Source organism: Podarcis gaigeae (assembly GCF_964106915.1).
Source record: "Podarcis gaigeae genome assembly, chromosome: 5".
Lineage (NCBI taxonomy): Eukaryota > Metazoa > Chordata > Lepidosauria > Squamata > Lacertidae > Podarcis > Podarcis gaigeae.
Genome location: NC_139681.1, coordinates 28,605,356 through 28,629,786, shown reverse-complemented (window position 1 = coordinate 28,629,786; position 24,431 = coordinate 28,605,356). Strand labels below are relative to the sequence as shown.

The 24,431-nt window shown below is 43.5% G+C and overlaps 2 long non-coding RNA genes across 3 annotated transcripts; both read right to left on the bottom strand.

The window, feature by feature from the left end:
- Positions 1 to 3,124: 3,124 nt before the first annotated feature.
- Positions 3,125 to 23,661, bottom strand: LOC310844544. Of its 2 annotated transcripts, XR_014564177.1 has the most exons (4): positions 23,224 to 23,661; positions 19,697 to 19,782; positions 18,135 to 18,309; positions 3,125 to 3,374 (listed from the first exon to the last, which is right to left on the bottom strand). It is a non-coding gene; the product is annotated as an uncharacterized lncRNA (long non-coding RNA). The 2 variants fall into 2 exon arrangements; XR_014564178.1 differs by lacking the exons at positions 18,135 to 18,309; positions 19,697 to 19,782; positions 23,224 to 23,661 and adding an exon at positions 3,554 to 3,867.
- On the bottom strand, positions 15,159 to 17,010 carry LOC310844545. Its single transcript, XR_014564179.1, has 2 exons — positions 16,652 to 17,010; positions 15,159 to 15,589 (listed from the first exon to the last, which is right to left on the bottom strand). It is a non-coding gene; the product is annotated as an uncharacterized lncRNA (long non-coding RNA).
- Positions 23,662 to 24,431: the final 770 nt, after the last annotated feature.

The following is a 24,431-nucleotide window of genomic DNA, read 5'->3' as shown; positions in this document are numbered from 1 at the left end:
CATCCATCAGTCCCAAGGAAGAGCAGAAGAGATTAGATACCATTTGTCTGTATTGGTTGCTCATTGTAATGACCTGGTGGACAACATGAACAGATAATCTGTTGCTTTGATGGAAACTAATTAGTCTTAGGACTGACAGCATCGGAATAGCTTTTGTGACATTGTTTTTTAAAATGATGACTACCTCACCATTACCACTGTTGATCTGCAGCTCAGGCGTGTTCTTCAATGATTTCCCTACACAAGTGGCAAGGAGGGTAGCTCTTCTTTTCATTGCCAAGATGGAGCCATTTTGATCAGAGTCTGGCTCCTTGTCCCCTAGTTCTGGACCTCATTCTTCATCCTCTACCTACAACCCAATTCTTCTCCCGTGTACCCATTCACTTTCTCTCCAAGTACCCCTTCTTTGCAACTCAGTAACCATCACTGTTCTCCTCTGTATCTGTGGCCCCCAAACCAGCAAGAAAAGTCACACAAAAAACTCAGGTGCTGGACACAGAGGCCTGCCTAGGTTCCCTTGTGCAGGGACAGATTTAGAGCTGTGAGAGCAGTTCACATGCACTGGGAGGTGAGACGAGGGTGAACCTTCTCAAAGCCCAGTAAGCAAAGCACTGGTCTTGGGGAAGGAGGCGTAAGGTGCTGACAGGGCCCTAGAGTCCTCCTGCCTATTTCCCAAAACCTAGTTAGAGCTTTTTCAGTTTGGGGAAGGAGGTGAGAGGGCTCTAGGACTCTGTTAGAGCCTCTCACCTCCTTGCTAAAGCCACCTGCCTCCTTACCTAATGTATGAGGGCTGGTGGGGGCACCACATTTTGGCGTTTAACAAAGCGCCATAGTACCTGAATCTGCCACGGCTGAACTGTATTGGATTCGTCCTCCCTTGCACCTTTGTCAAGGAGCTGTGCCAGCATCTCAGAAGCCAGGAGAGACCATGGACCAGAAGCTCATGTTTGCTTTTCAGTGCCTTTTGCGCTCCACCAATGACTTCCTCCACGGTCATTGAGGTTGGGTCTGCTCTGCCTTCCCCTTCCCTCCATCGGTTCGCCTGCCTCCCTGCCTTCTGCCCTGCCTCCACTCGCTGCTTTCCCTTCTTCCGTCTTCCTCCCTCCCTTCCTTTTTCCTTCTCCCACAACTCTTGCCCGCTCTCTGTCTTTCTTCTGTCTGTTTTATATGTTTATATATTTCATTATTACCGTTTCCAAAATCACATTCACGTTCAAATATACCTTTCCACCATTAATATCTTTCTTTATAATAAAACATTCAACAACTTCCCTTCTTCCCCTTACCTGGTTCCTTTGATTTTCCCACCATCCCTGCATATTCTTATATATATATTTGGTTCACTTTCTCCCCTTATTCTTCCTTTATTATATGTTATACTGTTTAATTTACCTTAATCCTGCTAGCATTTTCACTTCTTTACAGTTATTTTCCATATACTCCACAAAAAGTTTCCATTCCTCTTTGTATACTCGATCTTCTTGCTCTCTTTTTTTACTTGTTAGACCTGCTGACTCTGCATATTCTATCATTTTCAATTGCCATTCCTCCTTATTAGGGACCTCACTCACCTGCCATTTTGGGGCCAATTTCCATCTGTACCATTCCCAAAAGGAATACCTCTGGTTTTGGGAAAAACGTATTTGAAAACATTTTTTTCATCTCATTATATATCATTTCCCAAAGGGGGAGGGGGCCCTGCAGGGCGGCTGCCACAGCTCATACCAGCAACTGGATTCCTTCACCAAAGTATCCAGAGAGGTCTGAGCTCCTCACCCAGCTACCCAGAGCAGTGGGGGAGCAGCCTATGGAGTGGACAAGTGGGCTCCGAGCCACTCTGAGCCAGAGTGGAAAGGCGAAATTTTTGCACACCCCCTGGGTCTGCACCCTTGGCATGGGCCAACCTAGCAAATCCCTAGGAACACAACTCACTGGATGCCACAAAGGGAGCAACTATAGTGATGGTGTGAAAAATTCAATCTGAAATTGTAGGCAACAGTAAGAGTTGTGTATAAATCCGATTGCCATATACTTTCTTAGGATTTTTCTGGTGGTGGCATCTGTGTTTGTTTTAAGGGTTTAGATGCCAAGCTATTTCTCACACAACCCAAACCTTTTAAAAAAATATTATCTATCTATCTATCTATCTATCTATCTATCTATCTATCTATCATCTATCTGCTATAAAACATAATGTTTTAAATTTGCTCCAAATCACTGCGGCGTTTTATTGTTCCGGGGATGTTTACTTATCTGTATTGCTTTAAATTGCTTCCTTTGCTTATTTTTGTGTTCTCCGCCTTGGGATGGCAGATGAAAGGCGGTGTTAAAATATGCTGTTTCCCAGCTCCCACAATCCACCCCCCCCGAATAATTGCTGTTAATAGGACTGGAAAAGTTGATGATTAGTTGAAAGTGTCTGGACTTCATCTGCAGGACATCATGTAGCAGCATCAACCGGTGCTTTGTCACAATCTGCAGCAGGGCCCTCATCCACTTTCCCTAATCGCAGCCGAGGCATCCAATGAAGACAGAATGCCTCAGCGGCTAATTAGACATGGCAGCTTACAAGGAGCTTACATGCATAGCTAAAAAGGCCGGAGTGCTGGAAATGTCAAGCCGATCTTTCTCCTTTCCTGAGTGATTTGCAGCCAGCGCTGTACCTGGTTGAACATTAACACCACAGTTTGCTGAGTTCCACCAATATCCTGCCACATGCAGGGATTGGGCTAAAAAGAAGCTGTTATTTATTTTTATTTTTTTGCAATGGTGGTTGCTCAGTGCATTATTCTAAAAGGCATCAATCTCCAACCCATAGATTTCTTTTTAAAAAGAAAAAGAACAAAGCACAAGATTATCTTCATTATTAGGGGTGGGAAGGCTCTATCCATGCCTTTCCAGACTGATGCCACTATTCCTTTTCTTTTTGGAATATTGGTTTCCATTGGGGTCTTGAAAAAAAGATGTAGAGGAAACGAAGGGTCTAATAATATACTGAAAGAACCACTACAGCTCTTCCCTGTTTTTAAAACAAAATAGCTTATTGGTAATGCAAAAAAGAAACAAAAACAAAACACTTGCCATCTTAACCATCTATTTAGTAACAAAGGTCCGAATACATAAGTAAGGACAGATTGGTTAGTACTGTATTTCAGTCAATCAAATGGATGAACTGTGCTCACATGTTAGAAGTGGTGTGATTTCCCCACTTCTGTTCCATTTAACACCTTCTGGGTACAGAATTACATGGAAAACCTCAATATGAACCAAGCGACATACGTGTAGATAGCCTCCAGCTATTTCCAATATCGTGGAAATCCCACATATTTTTGCACAGTCCAGTTTTCTTCCCATTGTCCTGTACTGAGAGGGATCTGTGGAGAGGGAGAGACAGAAAGAGAGAGAGAGAGAGAGAACTAGCTTGCTCACATATGTGAAGTGCTCCAAATCAGTCTGCAAATCCTATTAAAAAGAACTAGCAAGGGAGCTGAAAGAATAGGACACCCATTAAGACTTGACTCCTATAATTTAGCTGGGAGTAAATCCTATCTACTTCTGGGTAGATATGCATGGGATAGTACTTTAGAGGAACAGAAGTTATCATTTTTGTCTGAAAGTTAGTAAGTCACAGGTGACCATTCTCCTGACTTCTCAGTCCTCAGGACATTCACAGGCTTAAAAGTCAGCTAAGCTGCCAGGTAGAAGAAACATGCAGATGGATTTGCTGGCCTCCCACTTCTCTCTTGTTACCAGCCCTCACAAACAGCATGTAGAGTCCTCTAGGCTTCTAAATTACTCCACATTGCCTTACATGGAACAATACTATCCAGAGGCACTGTGGGAGAAAAAAACTGTGGCCCATCACTGGCCAGGGAGGCTGCCATCTTCCCAGTCCTGCCAACAATGAGTCTGAAGCAATGTTACATCATAAAGCAGCAGCGTTCCATAAGCAAGGCATTGTTTATGTATGTGTAAGCTTCCCCCTTTAGCTTCGCTTTTGACCCTTGATGTGTATATTTTTACCACCCACCTTATTTCTGTAAGATGTTTTAAACTTTTTAATATTGTGCTGTAGTGTTGGGTTTTGTTGGAGTGACCTTGGGGTGAAGGATAGAATAAGAATAATATCAGTGCTTTCTTCTGGGGGGACGGGACATGGGGGGACGCATACCCCTAAACATTTGTGAATCTAAGTTTGGCCTCATTGGGGGGGCAGTATTGCAATATGAGTTGGAAAATGAGAGAACCCCTAAACATTTTTTTAGAAAAAAAAGCACTGATAATGCATCAATTTTCACCATTTCATTATATTTACAGTGGTACCTCAGGTTACATACGCTTCAGGTTACATACGCTTCAGGATACAGACTCCGCTAACCCAGAAATATTACCTCGGGTTAAGAACTTTGCTTCAGGATGAGAACAGAAATCGTGCTCCGGCGGCGTGGCAGCAGCAGGAGGCCCTGCTAGCTAAAGTGGTGCTTCAGGTTAAGAACAGTTTCAGGTTAAGAACAGACCTTTGGAACAAATTAAGTACTTAACCTGAGGTACCACTGTATTTTGGAATCACCTGGCGGTGCTGCTAAGAAGAAAACAAGTTTCTCCCTTTTCCTTGTCACCAAAAGACAGTGTGAAAGGAAAACTAGAGAGCTGCTTCTGCAAGTCTTTCATTTGATCCCTAATATCAGGCAAACAACTGTGTGCAAGCTTATGGTGAAAGGAAATGGATGATAAAGCTGGCCATTCCATTAGGCAGAGTGAGGCATGCTAATAATAATATTAGTATGATTTTTAATACTGCCTATAAATGGACCAGCACATTATGGCACCTTCCTGGGTATGTGCTTGTCATAGATCGTGGACCTCCAAAAGGCAATCGCCATGCAGTCTGTGGCTGCATTGCCCCAGGCATGCTTACTAGGAAGCAAGTCCCATTAAGAACAGACAAAGAGCCCTACTAGATCAAACCAATGTTATTTCCACATTTGCCCTTTTCTCTGCGATTGCCACTCTTCCTTTCTTTTTATGGAGAATCCACACAAGTGGCTGTTGTGAACCGCCCTATGATCTTTCAGTGAAGAGTGGTAGACAAATTTGATCAATTAAAATAATAAGTAAACAGGAAGCCTTTAATTGCCATTGGAAAGGACCTTTGTTGAGTGAGGCTTACTTGTATATTAACATTACAGGAGAACCTGGACCACGGGAAAGGGCGCTGTGCTATACTATAGCACTATATTAAGTGGTGAGTGGAACCTCTGGTTTTTTAATTCATCCAGTCATAGAAAAGCAATTCCTCAGCAGGCCTAATGGACTTTTATGTGGAGTAACCCAAGGTGCAGGCAGATCTGGTGCAGGCAGATGGTGATGTTTTGTAGTATGGCGCCTTGTGCATGGCCAAAATTTGATATCCCCAAATGAATCTTCTCTGTTGTGGATCTTCTGAATTTTGTGGATCTTCTGAATTTTGTGGATCTTCTGAATTTTGTGGATCTTCTCAAAATCACCATGCAGCCCTAAATCTGAAACTGGTGTGGCATCCTGTGTCCAATCCAATACCTTTGGGAAGTCCTCAGACCATTGAACTTTGTGAGACATGCTTCTGCATAAACTTGGTTAGGACTGAGTTGTAAAGCCAAATCGTTCACACACCCTAAACTGCCAGTAACTTAAGTGATAGTTTGGGAAGTGAACACCCACCCACCCACCCACGAGAAAAGGAAAGATGAATGCTTTGTGCATATGCCCCAGTTCCAAGTGTTGGAGAATTATAAGGAAAGGTGCTTAGTTGTGTCAGAGTTTCCTTCTTTCTTTCAAAGTGACAAAATAAAAAAATACTTGCAGTAACTCAGCAACAAGTAACCATAGACCGGTTTCCAGCCGACAGCAGTAAGCTTGTTTTCCTTCAAATGTTTTTCAAGTTAATAAATCCTTGCCAGAAGGGATTCCATGGGGGCAAGAAGATACTGAACATACTGAAAAATTAGCAAAAGCTTCTTCCGTGTTGCTAATGACTTGGTCAATTGAGGATGTGCAATAAAGCTCATTTTGGCTCATTGTTGAACATAACTTGCTTGATTCCTTGGTGTAGAAAATATGAGCTTTTGATATCGCTGTTTAGAATAATTGACTCATCTGAGCCCCGTTTGAACCCCATGATTCATCGCTTCTCAAATTAGTAGGGACATAGTTAGGCTAATCTGCGAATATAATCAACAAAGTCTTTGCGGTGCCTTTTGCGATAATGGATTAAGCTGTCATTTACAGTATCTCTTATTTCAGTTATGATCAGGCATAGAAGTCCAATTAAAAACTCTCATTAGCAGATTTTCTTTCCAAGCTGCCCCTCTATTAGATTCTTTTTCCAAAAAAAATAAAAAGAAAAAGTTTTGGACAATTGAAGTGTGTCAACCTGAATGGGTGTTATTTCCTTGACGGTGTGAGTAGCTTTACCTTCCCATTTAAGATACTCAAGTGTCATGCATTTTGAGGGCCATCCATCTTCTCTGGCTGCTCCACCCACCCGGGCGAGGACCACATGGCGCCCGTTGCTCTGTCCCCATCTCTGCTTTCTCTTGGGCATTATTTTGTTGTCAGTTCTTCGGTTTATTCGGTGATTAATCATCATCTGGATGCTCCTGTTGGGAGGAAACAGAAAAGAGGCTATTCCTGCAGGTGGTTTCTCTCTTGATTAGTCAAAGTCATAATGGGCTCACTGCTGAGGCTTTGTTTGCTGTTCTTCTGAAGACTGCGAGGCTTGTTTCTTCTCCCCAGCTTAACTAAGGCTGCAATCCTATGGATGTTTTCTTGAGAGAGAGAACTCAGCGAGACATTCTTCTGATTAAATGTGCACAGGATCAAGGGTGCCCCATGCTATAAAGGGAACATGGTGCTACCAAGCCCATGTTTCACTCATGGTGGGGTAGGGAGTCAATTGCAGGGTAAAATTCCTTGGCCACTGATTCTCTTCTGCAAGCTCATGCACAAATGCTCAGTTTTTATATACAGTCGTATCTCAGAAGTTGAACAGAATCCGTTCTGGAAGTCCATTCGACTTCCAAAGCGTGGCTTCTGATCGGCTCCTGCAGCCATTCGGAAGCCACAGACGCCTTGTCGGACATTCGGCTTCTGAAAGAATGTTCAGAAACCAGAACACACTCACTTCTGGTTTTCAGTCGTTCGGGAGCCAAAACGTTCAACACCCAAGGCGTTCTGGAGCTGAGGTACGACTGTACATAAAAAAGGTTCCACTCTTACAATTACGTTCCAAACCTGGAAATGATCCCAGCTAGGGAGAAACACTTGCTTAGTGTGGATGCCCTGTTAAGGAGATAATGCTTGGGAGGGAAACCCCCTTCTGCCCTTTGACCCTCCCTGTAAGCACACTTTGCCCACATACCCCATGCTGTCAAAGCAAATGTGTGGCTGGGACTTTACTGTCACTGAGATAGTATCTCGTTTGGTTCAAAGAGTTTTCTTCATTAACATACTGTCATCCATGTCAGCGAGGGAAGGACACTGCAGGTCCTGTCTTCATTGTGGTCCAAGGTCTTCAGAACTCTTTCCCTAAGGAGGTGCACCTCAGCCCCAGCCTGACCTTCAGAAAGAGGAACTATCTGGGTTTGCTTTGGAACCTATCAAGAAGAGCTCTGCCGCCCTCCCCATATCTTGCCCCCTTGCAGTCAGTTTTGTACTTTGTGATGCTTAAAACGTTTTGTCGTTATGGGATATGCTCTTGAGGATTTCATGGTACAGTTTGAATGTATGGAAGCTTCCATTGAGGGGGGAGGGATATCAATCTAATTAAAGGGGAGAAAAAAGATAATGTCCTTGCATTTTGACTACTATTTCGACATAATGGGGCACATTGTGATCCTTAAAGGAGTCATACAAATACAAAGGAATCGTTGGGGGAATAAATGCTTTCGTCTCTTGCTTGACTTTGAATCTGCTTCAAAATAAATGATTTTTTTTAAAAAATGCCTTTAGAGACTCTTCTTTCAATGGGACACTTCTTTCAATGGGACAGAAGACTTTGGTGCTATCAAAAGAGGAGGCACAATCAGGATATGTCTGTGGGAGGGGGATGCAGCAGTAGCTGGAGGGGTCCTGCTGGGCCCTAGGACTGTTTGCTGTCATCATCATTGACTGTACTGACCCATCACAGGACAACTGTTCCCATGCCTTGGCATTTCGACGGCGACTTGGGGTATTTGCAATTCACAACCTCAGCAGTCCTTAAAACGGCAAGCTCAAGACATTCAGATGCCTTAGGAGCTGCTCTAGCCTGGTAGGGAGAAAATGCTGAAGTAACACGCCAGTCCTGACGGATGAGGGACACCAAGCACAATGCAGCCAGAGTCAGGCACATCCAAGTGCTATTGATTTCAGTGGAAGTCTCTGAAGCTTTTAAAATATGGACAGATGACCTCCAACAGTACGCAAGCCACACTGAGCTCCTTTTGCGGGAGCAACCACCACCACCACCACAATTAATAATAATACAAAGAGGATTTTTCACACAGGTTCTCAGGGGGGATAATTTCAGATATTATAGCTGCTCCAGCAGAGATCCAGCAGAGGAGAGGGACCTATCATTTGCAGCTAGGGCTGCAAGCGTCAATCGATGAATTGGTGTGAATAATAGATTACAGCCTTTTTGTGCAGTTAAAATGTCCTCACCAATGGATACTTGGGGAGCACAAAATGGCTTTTTCCTCCACCATCTCTGTGCCAATTTAGTTAGTGGGTTGGAGGAGCTGTCTATCCTCCCAGCATCCCTTTACTTCCTTGGATCTCCTCTTAGGTGCCATCTCCACGATTCCCAAACATTGTTCCTCCATTTGTAATGCTTTCTCCAGCTAGCTTCTCTGCGACCCATCTCATCTTTGAAAGATCGCCCTGTGATTATCAAAAGAGAGCTGCATATATTTAATTATTAAATCACATATATTAAAACAATTACATATTAGCAATGACGATTAAAACTGAGAAGGGGACCCCCTGTCCCCCTCTTTCTCTGAGCTGTGCACACTTCCTGCCCCTGCTTCCGCTTGTCATTGTCCTTCTGGAGCACGTCTCCCTTTCCTCTCCCATCCAGTCTCTCCGCTCTCTGCCTGGCTCAGATGCCACTCCCCATTCAGGTGCAGACCTGGGCCACCCAACTGCTGGCAGCGATGCAGGACCCTCAAGGGGAGGAGTGAGAGGCGGCCCCTAGCCAGACACAGAGGTGGCTTTGGCCCCACTCTGCACCCGGCCATCTCATAGGAGGTCACCCTGGGCAAGGGTGGCAAGGCTGTCTGGCTAGGAATGGAGGGCAGCTGGCTACTTTCAGAGGCACACCGGGGAAGCAGTCTGCCTTGGAGCCCAGGGCCTCTGGAACGCAGGGAAAGGCACTAAGCAAGAGATTTCATTTATATATGTTATATATTTATGTATTATTATTTTTTGTTGGATTATCTTGGCCAAGGCAACCTAAAGTGACTTAAAACCAAGCAAACAAAACCCCACGTAGGTACATTAAAAGCAGGATGGAGGGAATACAGAAAAACAACCCACCAACTTCTGAAAGGACACAGATAGATACAAGCCCAAGGCCTGGTTATACAGGAAAGTTGTTGCCCAGCGTCTAAAGATGACACCAGACAAGCTTCCCTAAGGAAAGCATCCCACAAGCAGGGAATGGGCAGGAATCAGGCCCCCAGCCTGGCCATGGTAACAGTCCGCTTGCAGGGAATGGCAACGTGGTTTGCAGGCAGTCCAGAAGGAGATGGGGGTCTCCCAGCCACGCTCCCCAAAGGGGCATCTTAACCAGGGCGATGAGCTTAAGTCGCAAGGGGCCCAAGGGAGGTTCCTGGCCTTGCAGAGACAGAGCTGGCCCTCAGCCTGTCACACACACACCGCCCGTCAAGTGCTATAATGTGGGTTGTGGCCTGCTCCTGCCCCCAAGGCGGTTTTTTGTCTCACAGTTCATCCCAGGGAGGTGTGCTGTGCCAAGACAACAAAGATGACCAAGGGTCTGGAAACTACGTATTACGAGGAGCACTAGAAGGAGCTGGGAATGTTTAGCCTGGAAAAGAGGAGACTGAGAGGAGATGTGATCACCATCTTCAAATATCTAAAGGACTGTCACATGGAGGAGGGAGCATGCTTATTTTCTCTGGAGGATAGGACTCGAACCAATGTCTTCAAGCTGCAAGAAAGGAGATTTCGACTAAACATTCGGAAAAAAATTCTGACAGTAAGAGCTGTTCAGCAGTGGAACAGACTCCCACAAGAGGTGGTGGACTCTCCTTCCTTGGAGGTTTTTAAGCAGAGGTTGGATAGCCATCTGTCATGGATGCTTTAATTGAGTTTCCTGCATTGCAGGGGGTTGGACTAGATGACCCTCGGGGTCCCTTCCAACTCTATGATTCTATGAATTACAATTAAACAGGTCATCACCATGATGTCCTCGAGCAGCGGGGTTTTTGTTTTTTACAATAATTTTTATTCGTTTTCAGTAATAACAACCCAATGATAGCCTCATTACAACAATGCCAAATTATAATACAATTACTAATCCCAACCATTCAAAAGCCAAATTATATAATTTAATTTAGGTGGCCTCCTGCATGCTAGAATTGATGGTTTGATTATTTATTTCTACATTCCAAAATCTTATTCAATTACACTTCAGTCAAAATAACTATCCCTTATACAACAACTGCAATATTAATGACATCCATTCGTATGAACACATTAAATGATTTATAAACCTATAGGTGAAGCATTCAAACTATGTCCTTATTTCTCCTGTGTCTGTCAGTTATTCTGTCTGTGGTGTTTCTTCCTGCCCTTGTAAAATATTATGTCTATCTTTTCCCAGCCATTGCTATTCTCCATCATGCCTTGGGTGGAGCTAATATCCCATTGTTGTTTCAGAAGTTCTCCATGCAATTTTCAAGCTTTCCACCTTCTTGGAAGGCCGCTTTGTCAGCCACAGAACCATAGCTGTCAACCATCCCTTATTTGGCAGTAAAGTCCCTTATCCCAGCGCCGTGTCCCGCTGCTGTCCCTTATTGATGATGTCCCTTAAATTTCCTGGGTTTCAATGGAAGCAGCTCCTTTCTCTTCTTCCCTGCCGGCCAGGGAGGAGGGAGGCTCCAACTGTGTTGCTTGGCTGCGTTGCTCACCCAATAAGGAGTCTAAGAACGACTGGGGGGTGGAGCTTGCATGCCTTGTGCTGATCAAATCGGCTGCGTTGCCTGGGGACTCGCCTTTACTCAGTGCTTCCCAGCGGAGAGGTGACAGTAGTTTTCCTTGCTGCATCAATTCTGGGCTGCATCAATAGAAGTATAGCATCTAGATCAAGGGAAGTAATAGTGCCACTGTATTCTGCTCTCGTCAGACCTCACCTGGAGTACTGTGTCCAGTTCTGGGCACCACAGTTCAAGAAGGACACTGACAAACTGGAACGTGTCCAGAGGAGGGCAACCAAAATGGTCAAAGGCCTGGAAACGATGCCTTATGAGGAACGGCTAAGGGAGCTGGGCATGTTTAGCCTGGAGAAGAGGAGGTTAAGGGGTGATATGATAGCCATGTTCAAATATATAAAAGGATGTCACATAGAGGAGGGAGAAAGGTTGTTTTCTGCTGCTCCAGAGAAGCGGACACGGAGCAATGGATCCACACTACAAGAAAGAAGATTCCACCTAAACATTAGGAAGAACTTCCTGACAGTAAGAGCTGTTCGACAGTGGAATTTGCTGCCAAGGAGTGTGGTGGAGTCTCCTTCTTTGGAGGTCTTTAAGCAGAGGCTTGAAAACCATATATCAGGAGTGCTCTGATGGTGTTTCCTGCTTGGCAGGGGGTTGGACTTGATGGCCCTTGTGGTCTCTTCCAACTCTATGATTCTATGATCCCCTTTGCCGGGTTGCTGCGCTGTGGGAACAGCCATTTGAGGCTTCGTTTGGCTGCTGGCTGGGCTTTCTGCCTTTGGCTAGGAGGGGCTCAGAAGTCGAACATGCCTGTGCTCTGAAAATCCCTTATTTTGGCTGCTGGTCCCTTATTTCCGAGGCTGCTGGTCCCTTATTTTCAAATCTGTAAGTTGACAGCTATGCACAGAACTACTGATCACTCAGCACTTACTCTTGCCCTGCAGGATCTGGGACTGCTCTCAACACTCCTCTGTAGCTGCATATGGCAGGGAGCACGATGGCATCAGTGACTCAGATCTCTTTCAGGGAAGCTCGTCCACAATGACTGACCTGCTCATTAAAGAATCCTCCAAAAATTCAAAAGCCAGTGTCCTAATGGACTTGTAGAATGGACCGGGTTTGGTACTGAACAGCGTTTTGTGACTTCTACAATTGCCTCCAAAGTCCTTAAAATGCACAGATGGTTTGTTCACAGACATCTAATATCTATGATTATGTCAAAAAAGTCACTTCAGTGTTTCTTTATCATCAATTTGCTAGCGAGAGACAACCTGCTGTAATTATACTATGCTGGGTGTTTTTTACAGAGGGGTGGAGAGTTACCAGATTTCATTCTGGGCACATTAATTCACAACTAAAGCCATATAGGTCCTGCATTCACTGTGTATCTTTTTTGTTAAGGAGCCTGTGTCCTTGAATGAAGCTTTATTGAAACACACAGGTAGTTCCAAACGGATTCCTCTTGCCTATGATCAAGAAACCCAAATGCCAACTTGGCCAAAATTTGCTTTTAGACTAAATTAAATTTTTTGCATAAGTCTGCTTCATTGTCGTTTGATTTGATTTCACTATATTCTATATTTAGTCAGTTTGCTATATTTAACCAGTGAATCATTTGGGATATTGCAAGATGGCGACAGAGTAACCAAATGTGCTTCATTTGGCTCCTACATTTTTTGCCTTTTACTGCTATCTTTGCTGTGTTTCCATCCCTATTTTGCTGAATTTCTTGCACCCAGGTCCCACGCTTAAATTTAAAAGGCAGCAATATGGAAAGATTCCTTGGTTTGGCGAGTGTGGCCATCACACAGGGTCCCTGGACATTTGACGGTCTATTGATCCCTGTGCCACCACTGTGATTGCTTCCCCTCTGCCACCAACCCGTTTCTCTCGGGTACACACAGAGTCCAGACAGTTGTTAACATTAAATCAAATAAGCAAGTTTATTTTATAAGCATTAACAAGTTTATGGTTTCAGCTAATTTTTCTTGTCAGTTTCTTAATCTTAGTTTCTTTACCGGCCTATACCTTCTAACCGGTCTATACCTTCTAAAGGGACGTGGGTGGCGCTGTGGGTAAAACCTCAGTGCCTAGGACTTGCTGATCGTATGGTCAGCAGTTCGAATCCCTGCGGCGGGGTGAGCTCCCATCTTTCGGTCCCAGCTCCTGCCCACCTAGCAGTTCGAAAGCACCCTTAAGTGCAAGTAGATAAACAGGGACCGCTTTATAGCGGGAAGGTAAACGGCGTTTCCGTGTGCTGCGTTGGTGCTGGCTCGCCAGAGCAGCTTCGTCACTCTGGCCACATGACCCGGAAGTGTCTGCGGACAGCGCTGGCTCCCGGCCTCTTAAGTGAGATGAGCGCACAACCCTAGAATCGGACATGACTGGCCCGTACAGGCAGGGGTAGCTTTACCTTTACCTTTACCTTCTAACTGATTATCCCAGCTGTCTATCTGACTCCTTCTAACAGTTTCTCTCATTCTCTCACATCAAAACTAGACCAACCCACAGACTTATCCTCCCTCTTCCTTCTCCAACTCCCAACTGACTTCCCAACAACTCCAACTCTAACTCTAACTCCCCCTTGGGTTCCCACTGGCCAATCACATCACACTCATTTAACCCTTTCCTTATGACCCACCTAGGAGGGCAAACGCCACAGCGAGCACTAGGGGAAAAATGAAGCGGGGGAATCCCCACTTATGCGTGATCAGCACGCGTGTTCCTGTTTACATGTGCACCAAAAATGGTGCCCAAAATGAGCAGGGTCAGAATAGAGGTATCCCCATTTACACCCATCCTAGTGGTGTGTGTGATGGCCCAGAATGAAACCCCGGTCCCAGCCAGCATGCCCAGTGGTCAGGGATCACAAGTTCCATTGCCCAACATCATCTGGAGGACAACAGATGTTCCATCTATCCTCTAAAGTGGTACCTTCTATTTTGTGAAGTTCAACCTAAAGTGACTAGTTGGCTCTTAATAAATGTTAAATATTGGTACGCAGGAAATGGACACTTTGATTGCTCTTTAAAACCTGACGAGGGAGTAAGAACGTCCAAATGATTTGGCAATTATGTAAGGAAATATTTATTTTATGGAAAAACAGAAGACAGTGCTCCTTGATGTGAGCAGTCTGCATAACCTTGTGATTTTTAGACTTGGTCCTGTGGGAACTTTCTCAGCTATAACTTGCCCTTTGCTGTCCATACCATTTAAACCTACTGTGTTTTAATGGAATTTATTTATCAATATTTTAGTTACTCTCATCCGTTTTTATTTCGGGCAGCTCTCTACTTGCTTTTTAACAACACCTTTTATGAGCATATAAAGTAAACGGCCCAAGTTCTCGAGTGGGCTCATTAATTTATCCTAGGATTCATCAACAGAAAAACAGTACTTCTCTGGACGCAACAGAGTCTAACACAGTTACAGGGCAAGGGACTATCCAGCATCTGAGCAAAGGAAACCATCAGTTGATTTGAGTTGGAGAGCTTTTATAACTGACCAGTTTAGCTGCCACTATTGTTATGTTCCCACACCTCTGTGGTATTAGATTTTGTATGCAGTCCCTTAGGATACATTACTTCTTAAAGGAAAACTTAGCTGGCAAATAAGCCTAGGCCTGTCAGAGATAGGCATGTGGTCAGTCAGAATGACAGTTTTGAGAATGTGAGGCAGGGAAGGGAGTCTTTGGACTCAGCTCTACAGCTGCAAATAGAACATTTTAAATGTGTTGTTAAATTGCAATATACGAATGTGACACTAGATGGTGGCAGTGAGCTATGCAAAATTCAATGTATTTTTCAAAACACATTTTCACAGTGTTTTTTTAATTTGTGTGTAGATTCCACCTTTGTGTCCTTAACAATGAAAGAAATATTGTTCACTGGGTGACTTTATACTGGGGCCTACAAATTAATAAGAGGCAAATCCATCTAGGGACACAAGGAAAGGCAGTCCTGATGTTTTATTTATTTATTTAGCAATGTTTTTTATATTGCTTGATGGTTAGGAAACCTCTAAGTCAATGATTCCTAATTAGTTAAGTACGGCAGACCCCCTGTTTTTCAAAAGCCATGCCATGGACCCCCTACTTTTGAAAATGTTGATACCTCTATGGTAGTTTTTGTTAGGTTATGTTAAGTAAATTAAGATCATGGACAATCCAAATGCTGGGATTTCTCATAGGTATAAATAACTATATATAAAGAAGGTGAAAGAGGCCTGCAGTATATCTGCAGCTACTAGCCGATTTGCGACATGATATTTTGTAATTTCTTTGATGTGTGTGACATGTTGAATTATTGGCCACCATCACTATTGCTTGATGATTTTTTCATTTCAAAGGTGTTCATATCCTGCCTTCTGCTTCCTTAACTTTTTTCCCCCTTCTGAAAAGAAAACAAGAGGAAAAAGTTAAACTAAAGAACAGGTTGGAAAAGATGCAGTATGAAATATGAAGAATCGTGGGACCAACTGACCACTTCAGTGATTATGAAAACTGTAAACTATTTAAAGGCGAGAATCCATCGCTGTTCTTCATTAGGATCTGATTACCTGAACCATTAACATTTGGCTTTTATTATGATGATTGTGAAATGCCGTCCACATTAATGGACAAAAGAAGTTGACATGGTTTTCTTGATTAACCCATCAATAATCATTTGGAATAATTTTTCTTCATACACTGTATGAAACATTTGCATGTCCTGTAATAATGGGCATTGCGGTCTCAGTAAATGAGCATTCAGATAATCTACCTCTGGGAGAAAGGTTCTGCTTCAAAGCTTTGCTAAAAGAGAGTGAAAGAAGCTAAATATGAAATTTCCTTTTAAAAAAAGAATTGGTGTTATATTGCAGAAAAGTTTTCTTAGTAGCAGAGCATTAGGGACTGCATAATGGTGCATAACCACCACTTTCAGGGTTTGTGCAAAGACCCCTCAGAATCTGCTTCCCATATTTACCTCATGAGGCAAACTTCTTCAAACAGTAAGAAGTGCTCCAGACCAACAAGCTATATTTTTTGCAGTTTTTATAATTGTAAGTTTTAACCTGTTTTTAAAGTTGTTGTAAATTTTAAATTGTTGTAACCTGCATTATTACAGTGGTACCTAGATTTAAGAACAGTCCAGTTTAAGAATGATTTTGTTTACAAACTCCGCAAAACCGGAAATAGTGTCTTGGTTTGAGAACTTTACCTTGGTCTAAGAATGGAATCCGAACGGTGGAAGGGCACCGGCAGTGGGAGGCTTCATCAGGGAAAGTGCGCCTTGGTTTAAGAACGGTTTTGGTTTAAGAATGGACTTCCGGAACGAATTAAGTTCATAAACTGAGGTACCACTGCATTATTATTATTATTATTATTATTATTATTATTACCCATAAGCAGAAGCTGACTTTTGCATAGGGATGTGGGATAAATTAGGTTTGGTTAATACTTTAATGTGACTTACCTTCATTCACAACGCGGGTGGCGCTGTGGGTAAAACCTCAGTGCCTAGGACTTGCTGATCGTAAGGTCGGCGGTTCGAATCCCCACGGCGGGGTGAGCTCTCGTCGTTCGGTCCCAGCTCCTGCCCACCTAGCAGTTCGAAAGCACCCCTAAGTGCAAGTAGATAAATAGGTACCGCTTTATAGCGGGAAGGTAAACGGCGTTTCTGTGTGCAGCACTGGTGCTGGCTCGCCAGCTGCAGCTTCGTCACGCTGGCCACGTGACCCGGAAGTGTCTTCGGACGGCGCCGGCTCCCGGCCTCTTGAGCAAGATGAGCATGCAACCCTAGAGTCGGACACGACTGGCCCGTATGGGCAGGGGTACCTTACCTTCATTCACACTTCCTGAAAAAATACACAAACCAAAACATAGCTACCCTTCAAAGTTCACACTTCTATGCATTCATAACATAGTTCAGAAAGAAAGAAAGAAAGAAAGAAAGAAAGAAAGAAAGAGAGAGAGAGAGAGAGAAAGAAAGAAAGAAAGAAAGAAAGAAAGAAAGAAAGAAAGAAAGAAAGAAAGAAAGAAAGTGTTTTAGGGGAAAGTGTGCATGAAAATGTAGATATTAGTGAAAAGAATATTCAAGAATGCACTATATTAGGAGAAATTGCTTGCAAATTTGTATATCAGGCAAAATCACATCTGCAGATGTATATATTCACACCCCGACGCTGATAAACACTTTTGAGGTGTTATTTTTTGAAAGCATTGCAAACCAATGCAGAAATGAACTTAAAAATAGAAACAATGAGAACCTGAAAGCAACAGATTCATCTGTCCCTTTGTGTGCGTCTGATGCAGGTCAGGCTCCATGCTCCAAATAGTGCATAACACTGTATGTTGCCATTTCTCCTCCCCCTTGAAAACAGGCACAGGGAGTTGGACTGGTAGTCAAGCATAAAACAAATAATTGTATCCCAAACATGTGTGCAACCATTCGTTTTAAAATCTCATTGTTCAAGGAAGAAAGTGGCATTACAGGCACACCAACCAACCAACCAACCAACCAACCAACCAAGGATGCCAGCAGGTGGAGGATGGCAAAGGCCTCACAGCTCAGACAAAAGTTAAATACCGTGAAGTAGTCTGGTTAGATCAGGCTTCCTTAACCTCGGCCCACCAAATGTTTTGAGACTACAGTTCCCATCATCCCTGACCACTGGTCCTGCTAGCTAGGGATCATGGAAGTTGTAGGCCAAAAACATCTGGAGGGTCGAGGTTAAGGAAGCCTGGACTAGATTGAACTGGGGTGGGAAGTCCTTTTCTTATGTGTTTGTTGTTTCGACTTCTCATCACCCTTCCCTGTAAGGTCCCAGGGCGGGTTATAGCAATCTAAAAATACAGTATTAAAATCAGTTCCAAGCAAATTACAACCACAAGAATAGGGTGGGTCTTAAAAATCTCTCTCTCTCTCTGGTGTCAAAGGCCAGGATAAAGAGGCTCACCTTCAGCATCTTCTGACTTGGTGGTTTGTTCAGTTTTTCATTAACGTCAGCTGCCTGCCTTCCTCTCAAAATTGCTTCAAAAAGACTGTTGATAATCTCTTTTTGTTCTCTATATGGTTTGGTTTTATCCAGTTTTAATCTGCATTACTTCTGTTGTTGTAACTCGTCCTGGGATCTTAGGAGAAATAATGAGGATAATGAAAGTGTCAGACGCTCTTCTGTGTGGAGGGAATTCCACAATTTGGGGGCTGCCTCAGATGGGCTCCTACGTTCATGGTGGAACGAACAAGAGAACCACCTCTGATAATCTTAACACCCGAGAAAGTCTGAAGGGAAGGTGGCAGTCTTCCAAATGTTTCTAGGAGTTCTTCTGAGAGCTGCATACCAGAGGCGAGCAAGACCAAAGGCGAAAGTCGCTGGAGTGATTAATATAAATGTTTACCTTTCTATAAAGGTAAAGGTAGAGGGCCCCCTGACCGTTAGGTCCAGTCGTGGCCGACTCTGGAGTTGCGGCACTCATCTCGCTTTATTGGCCAAGGGAGCCAGCGTACAGCTTCTGGGTCCTGTGGCCAGCATGACTAAGCCGCTTCTGGCGAACCAGAGCAGAGCACGGAAACGCTGTTTACCTTCCCACCAGAGCGGTACCTATTTATCTACTCGCACTTTGATGTGCTTTCAAACTGCTAGGTTGGCAGGAGCAGGGACCAAGCAACAGGAGCTCACCCCGTTGCGGGGATTCGAACTGCCGACCTTCTGATTGGCAAGCCCTAGGCTCTGTGGTTTAACCCACAACACCATCCGCGTCCCTTACCTTTCTATACAGAAGGCTAATTTCTACACACACTATCCTCTATCCTGGCATGTAAGGCACATTGTCAGAGTTCAAGAACAGATGCCAGCAGGCAAAAATACTTGGGGTGAGAAGCAGGTCCATTGATGGGTGTGGCCTGCAGAAAGTGGGTGTGGCCTTGAGAGAATTCTAAGGGCCGGATAGAGAAGCATGAAGGGCCACTTTCAGCCCTCAGCATCATGAGGCTTCCCATGTCTGGATCAACTGAAAATACCCCATGTGGCAATGGGGTTTCCTCCCTGTCTTTAATTTATCCTGTTACACTTTTTTTCTTGAAGCTGCTTCTTTACATGGGGGTGGGGAGGTGGTTTGTGTTTTCGTGCATCTTTCTTCCAACTTTAATTTTTGCTTCTTGTATACATTTCTCAACATGTTTCCCCCCTTGATTTCAGGGTTGCTAATTTCTCCCAGTCCGTGGTGTTCTTCCTGAGGAGAAACAGCCAGATGTTCTAAATACAGTGTGTGCTTACTAACTGGATAGCGGTTTCTCAAGCAGCAATAACCATAATAAAGCTGTCAGAACTTCCTTCTTTCTCCTCATATGGCATTTGAAACGTCCCTAGGATCTGTGCTGTGCTGTCATGGGAAGGGCAGAGCTACGATGAACAGCTACTGCAATTATCAGCAACTTCATGCATCACCAAGTACACTTATCCCTTAAACTTCCAAAAATATTCCCTTTCAGAAGGCTTTAAAGAAATAAATGCCAGACCTGCCACATTGGCTTTTTGTAACTCTGAGAAAAGCTAATCTTCAAAGTTGGGGTTCAGTTGCAACTTCTGGAGACCCAACCAGCACCTGAGTTAAAAAGGAAGAAAGAAAAATATATGTCTTTATGATACTGCCTCTTTTAAATAGTTCGTGGTTTTGACTGATCCTACCAAGTGCGTCACTCAAGGCCCTAAAAGTCTTCTTGACTTCAAGTCAAGGAATTATGGCACTTGACGAAAATAAAAACCACTTTCACAAACAAGGCCAAATTTAGGTAACTAGCAATGGCTGTGAGCCAAACCAGACAACACGTTAAATGTGAGTATACACTTAACATGCCTGCTTTTTGTTAGCAAATACTGAGGGCCAGGATCAAGACCACACTGTGCAGCGAGGGTGTGGGGTTAACCTTACGATGTGATCCCAATGGGAACCCAGCAATTGCTGCTATTTTCCGGGAGTGAACCTGCTTTGGACACCAATGAAAGCTGACCTCCTGGGGCTTAAAGAAGGCATTTTCATTGGGATTGTGGCACAGGAGGAAAAGAATAAACTCTACCCTGCCATGTGAACATTGTTCTAATCCTGATCACACCCTCTGTAGCTGCTATTTAATTAACAAAGATCACGTACATGAAATGCATATACATAGACTATATTATTGGTCCTCTGCTAACAGATTACACTGGGTGAAACATCCAGAGAACTCTAACAAAGATACATGGATACTGTTGGCTTTTTCATGTATTTCGTGTTTTTTCCAGGATTGCACCCAGAATGTTTTAATTGTTCAAACGAAAAAGAAAAGCATTTGGGACATGGGAGAGGGCCTTCTCGGTGACTGCTCCCAGGCTCTGGAACTCTCTCCCTAGGGAAGATAGACAGGCTCCTTCCTGTGGAAGACTTTCTTGTTCCAAGAGGCTTTGGGGGTCTGACTGCTTTTAATGAAACGGCTGGTGCTGTGCTGCTTTCATTGTAATAATTTGTATGGTTTTAATAGCTTTTATATATGTATATAGTTTCAATTCTGGTAATGTTTAATTGTTTGCTCTGTTTTTAGTGGTTCTTGTTTTTATGTGTATGCTACCTTGAGGAAAAGTTGGGGGCATAAACAAACAAACAATAATATAATAACATTTCTCCACTTAAAGGCATCTTCAAATTATAGCAGAGGCTCCAATTTAGATGTAGCCCAAATCTTTAGGATGTGTTGTTTTATTTATTAATCAAAACATGGAACTGCATGCAGAATCTATTATCTGATGTCATATCTGATCTGATACCTTGGATTTTTTTCATTTAGTCTTTCATTCATTTATTTATTGAATTTATATACCGCTCTATACCCGCAGGTCTCAGAGTGGTTTGGATGCATTTCTGAGAGCCATAACATTTACTTACTTACGTACGTATGTACTTTTTCTTGGTTCTGGAAAAGTCTTTAAAAATGTTTTGGCATTTGCCCTGATCTGGAATCCTCTTCAATGCATGGTAGAGATATACTTGTAGAAGGGTGCATAAACACACACACACACACACACACACACACACACACACTTCTTTTATGCACAAAGGGCAAGATGCCATCTATACCCAACAAAGGAGTCCCATGTGGATTTGGCAGAACCGATTTGTGGATTTGTTTCCACATGTGTGAGGTTTAGCATAAACAGAATATAGTGTCCCCAGTATTGGTGGTATAGGATGGAAAATAGTATTGGGGAATGGGGGGCGGGGAGAGAGAGAGCATACCAAACTGATCGAAAGGCAAAATAAGCCCATTTGCAGGACTCTAATAGGCAGAACGCTGTCCTTTAATCAAATGACATGAAAAGCCCTGGGAATATGTACGGTACCTTTGAAAAGACTGCTATATCATGCTGGAGCTATGGGCCTCTTTCTTTCACCTCCCCCCCCCCCATCCACTTTCCTTTGCATTGTCTGACCTTTAGAAAAATGCCATTAAAATACATACTGTGGTATATGTAGCTGGTCTGTTTACTAAAGATATACGACATTTACATATAGCATGGGGTTACTTGATGCATGTGCAAAAAGGGATTAAGAGAGCTCTTTCACATTGGCTGTGGGTTTCTCACATTTCCCTGTGGTCTCTAGAAGCAGGCTAGTGACTTTGCTAGACCCTAGCAATATGCAACATTCTCTCTCTTTACATATTACTTGCAGGTTTTCTGCAGAGCAGCAACACTTTCCATGATGCACCATTTAATCTCATTTACTTTATATGTTTGTGTGTGTATTTAAAAAAATGCTTATAAATCACATTTCCACTTTTCCAAATCCTCAAAAATTTAAGAGCACACTGTTTTTTAAAAAAAACCAACTCCAGCACCATAAATGTAGTTGAACTGATTTTAAAACAATGGGATATCTAATCTAATGTTGAACCGGTCAGTCAATAATTTGCCTTTTGCCAAAGCCTTAATATAGGTGACTTCAGGTTTGTGACATCCAGCCATGATCTGGAAAGAGAGTCAAAGGCTGCAGGGGCATCAGATGGGGAGCTGTGTCTGGGTCAGGGGTGAGCTGGCTGCAGAAGGCAATGAGACCAGTGTTCCTGAGGCAGTTGGACCAGAACTCCCAGAGGAACCACCAAGGTCTGCAAAGCCAGAGCCAGAACCCTGATGGACACCTGAGTGTGGAGAACCAGACCAGAAGCACACCGGGGATGAAGGAGTGTCCATCTTCAGGGCAGAGGGTTGGCCCTGTAAGTCAAGGGGATGGAGCACGAAAAAGGTGGTCTGGAGACAGAGGCATAAAAGACCTCAGCCTGCTCCTAACCTTTCCTGGAGCAAGTTGCTCACTCAGAGCTCCCCACGGTCCGGTAACCTTCAACCACCCTCACCACTTCCCTCGTGGGTTCTGGTACTGGACCAGAACATGACAAAGCTGTTGAGGTTGCTTACAGCTTTCACAGAAGCTTCAACTTATTTAAAATAAAAAGGCTCTTCTTCAATTGTTTTTCTCATCCCCATGACACCCAAAACAAAAACATTCTCAGACTCTAAACAAGTGCACACAACTTGTGTCTCCGCTGATTAAAATCTGTCCTTGCTAATTAGCGGAAGCTTGATCAGATTAATCTGTCAATTTAAAACTGGCTACAGATTGCAGCCCCTGTTAAAATGGATCAACAAACCAGATGAAGCTACCTTCTTACAAACTAGTCAGCTAAATATTACCCGTCCAGATCTTATAGCCTGGTCATTTCAAGAGAGACTTGTCCCCCACAGCCTTGGAGGCCAAGGCATATCTCCCAGCCAGCCTTCTCAAGATGTGATCCCAGTCTTTCTTTCTTCTTCTTTCTTCTTCCCAGCACCCCTTGCTCAAAAACTCTCTTTTCCTGTCACCTCAAACACACAGTCCCATCTGTCTCCCCAGGCCAAAGGATTCCTCTTGGATGGCCTATCGACAACCCCTTTTGTCATGTTAACAGATCTCCTCTGTTAACAGGCCAGCCAGGTGCCATGCAGTTCCATGTAAAAAAGCTGACAGGACCAGCCCTACCATTTGTGAGAGAGAGACGGCCGCCTCACGTTGCGAATGCTGGGAGTGGGGCAGTGGCAGCAGCCCCCTGGCCAGTCTTCTTGCGCAGAGGAGGAAGCTCTTCCATAGCCAGTGTTGAAGTAAGATTCAGCTGCCCTTCTGGGTTAGCTTTGGAATGTGAAGAGAGGAGGCTGCCATATTGTCTATTGTGTCACAGTCCAATTCTATAAGCCAACTGTACTGATGGCTGAATCTCATTTCAACACAGGCAAAAGGACAAGATTCTCCACCCTACCTGAAGACAGCAGGTTATCTTGGGGGACATGACAAGTTGGGCCAATACCCTCCTTCTACTCTTGCAGAGCCATTTGTCCCCCACAAAAAGGGGAGATATCTGGCAACCTTTGGATGATGGGTGAATTATATGAAAATTTGTGTCTTGCCTTTAAATATGAGGTGGCTGAGGTCGTAAAGCAATTAGTAGATAGCAGAGTTGCACAGCTGTCATGTGTTGGAAAGGGCAGTAAAATAGTCCCACACGTTTCTTCTGTCCTAATATCTCTTTATTTGCTCAAAAGTAGCATATTTACAGTTCATAAAAACCATCGGATTCAAGCTGCATCTTCTCCCTCTGTCAGCAGCTGCGTAACAAAACTGCTTTCACTTTCCAAAAGAAAAAAAGTGTTGTTCCCAGGGATGTTCTGTCCCACAACTTGAACATATATAGACAATAAGAGGGAAAATCTTGAAGACTAGGGGAGACTGACCAGAGCTTGGAAAGATTGTTGCAGAGAGAGCTTATCCACTCTCAATTACCACATAAGATGAATTTGTTTATTTATTATTTATTTATTTATTTGCAGATTTATAGCCAACACTTTGGTGAATTTTTTTCAATCACAGAGTGGGGAGCAAAGTAATAAAAGTAAACAATGTGCAAAATTTACAAAACCGTACAAGTAGGTCTAACCAACCACAGCTTAAAAATTCTGTCTTAAGGTAAACAAGCTGAATAAGTTTAGCAGAAACATTCCACTTTTCTTAATGTATGTGATGTACTTGAAAAGTATGCCAGTGATCTTTGACTGACTGACTGATTAATTAATTAAAATGTATCTCGTCTGCCTTTCTCTCCCAAAGGGGTACTTGAAGCAGCTATCAACTATAATAAAAAACATAACAATAAAACTCACTAAGAGTTAAGCAGCCATCAATAAAACAATAAAATT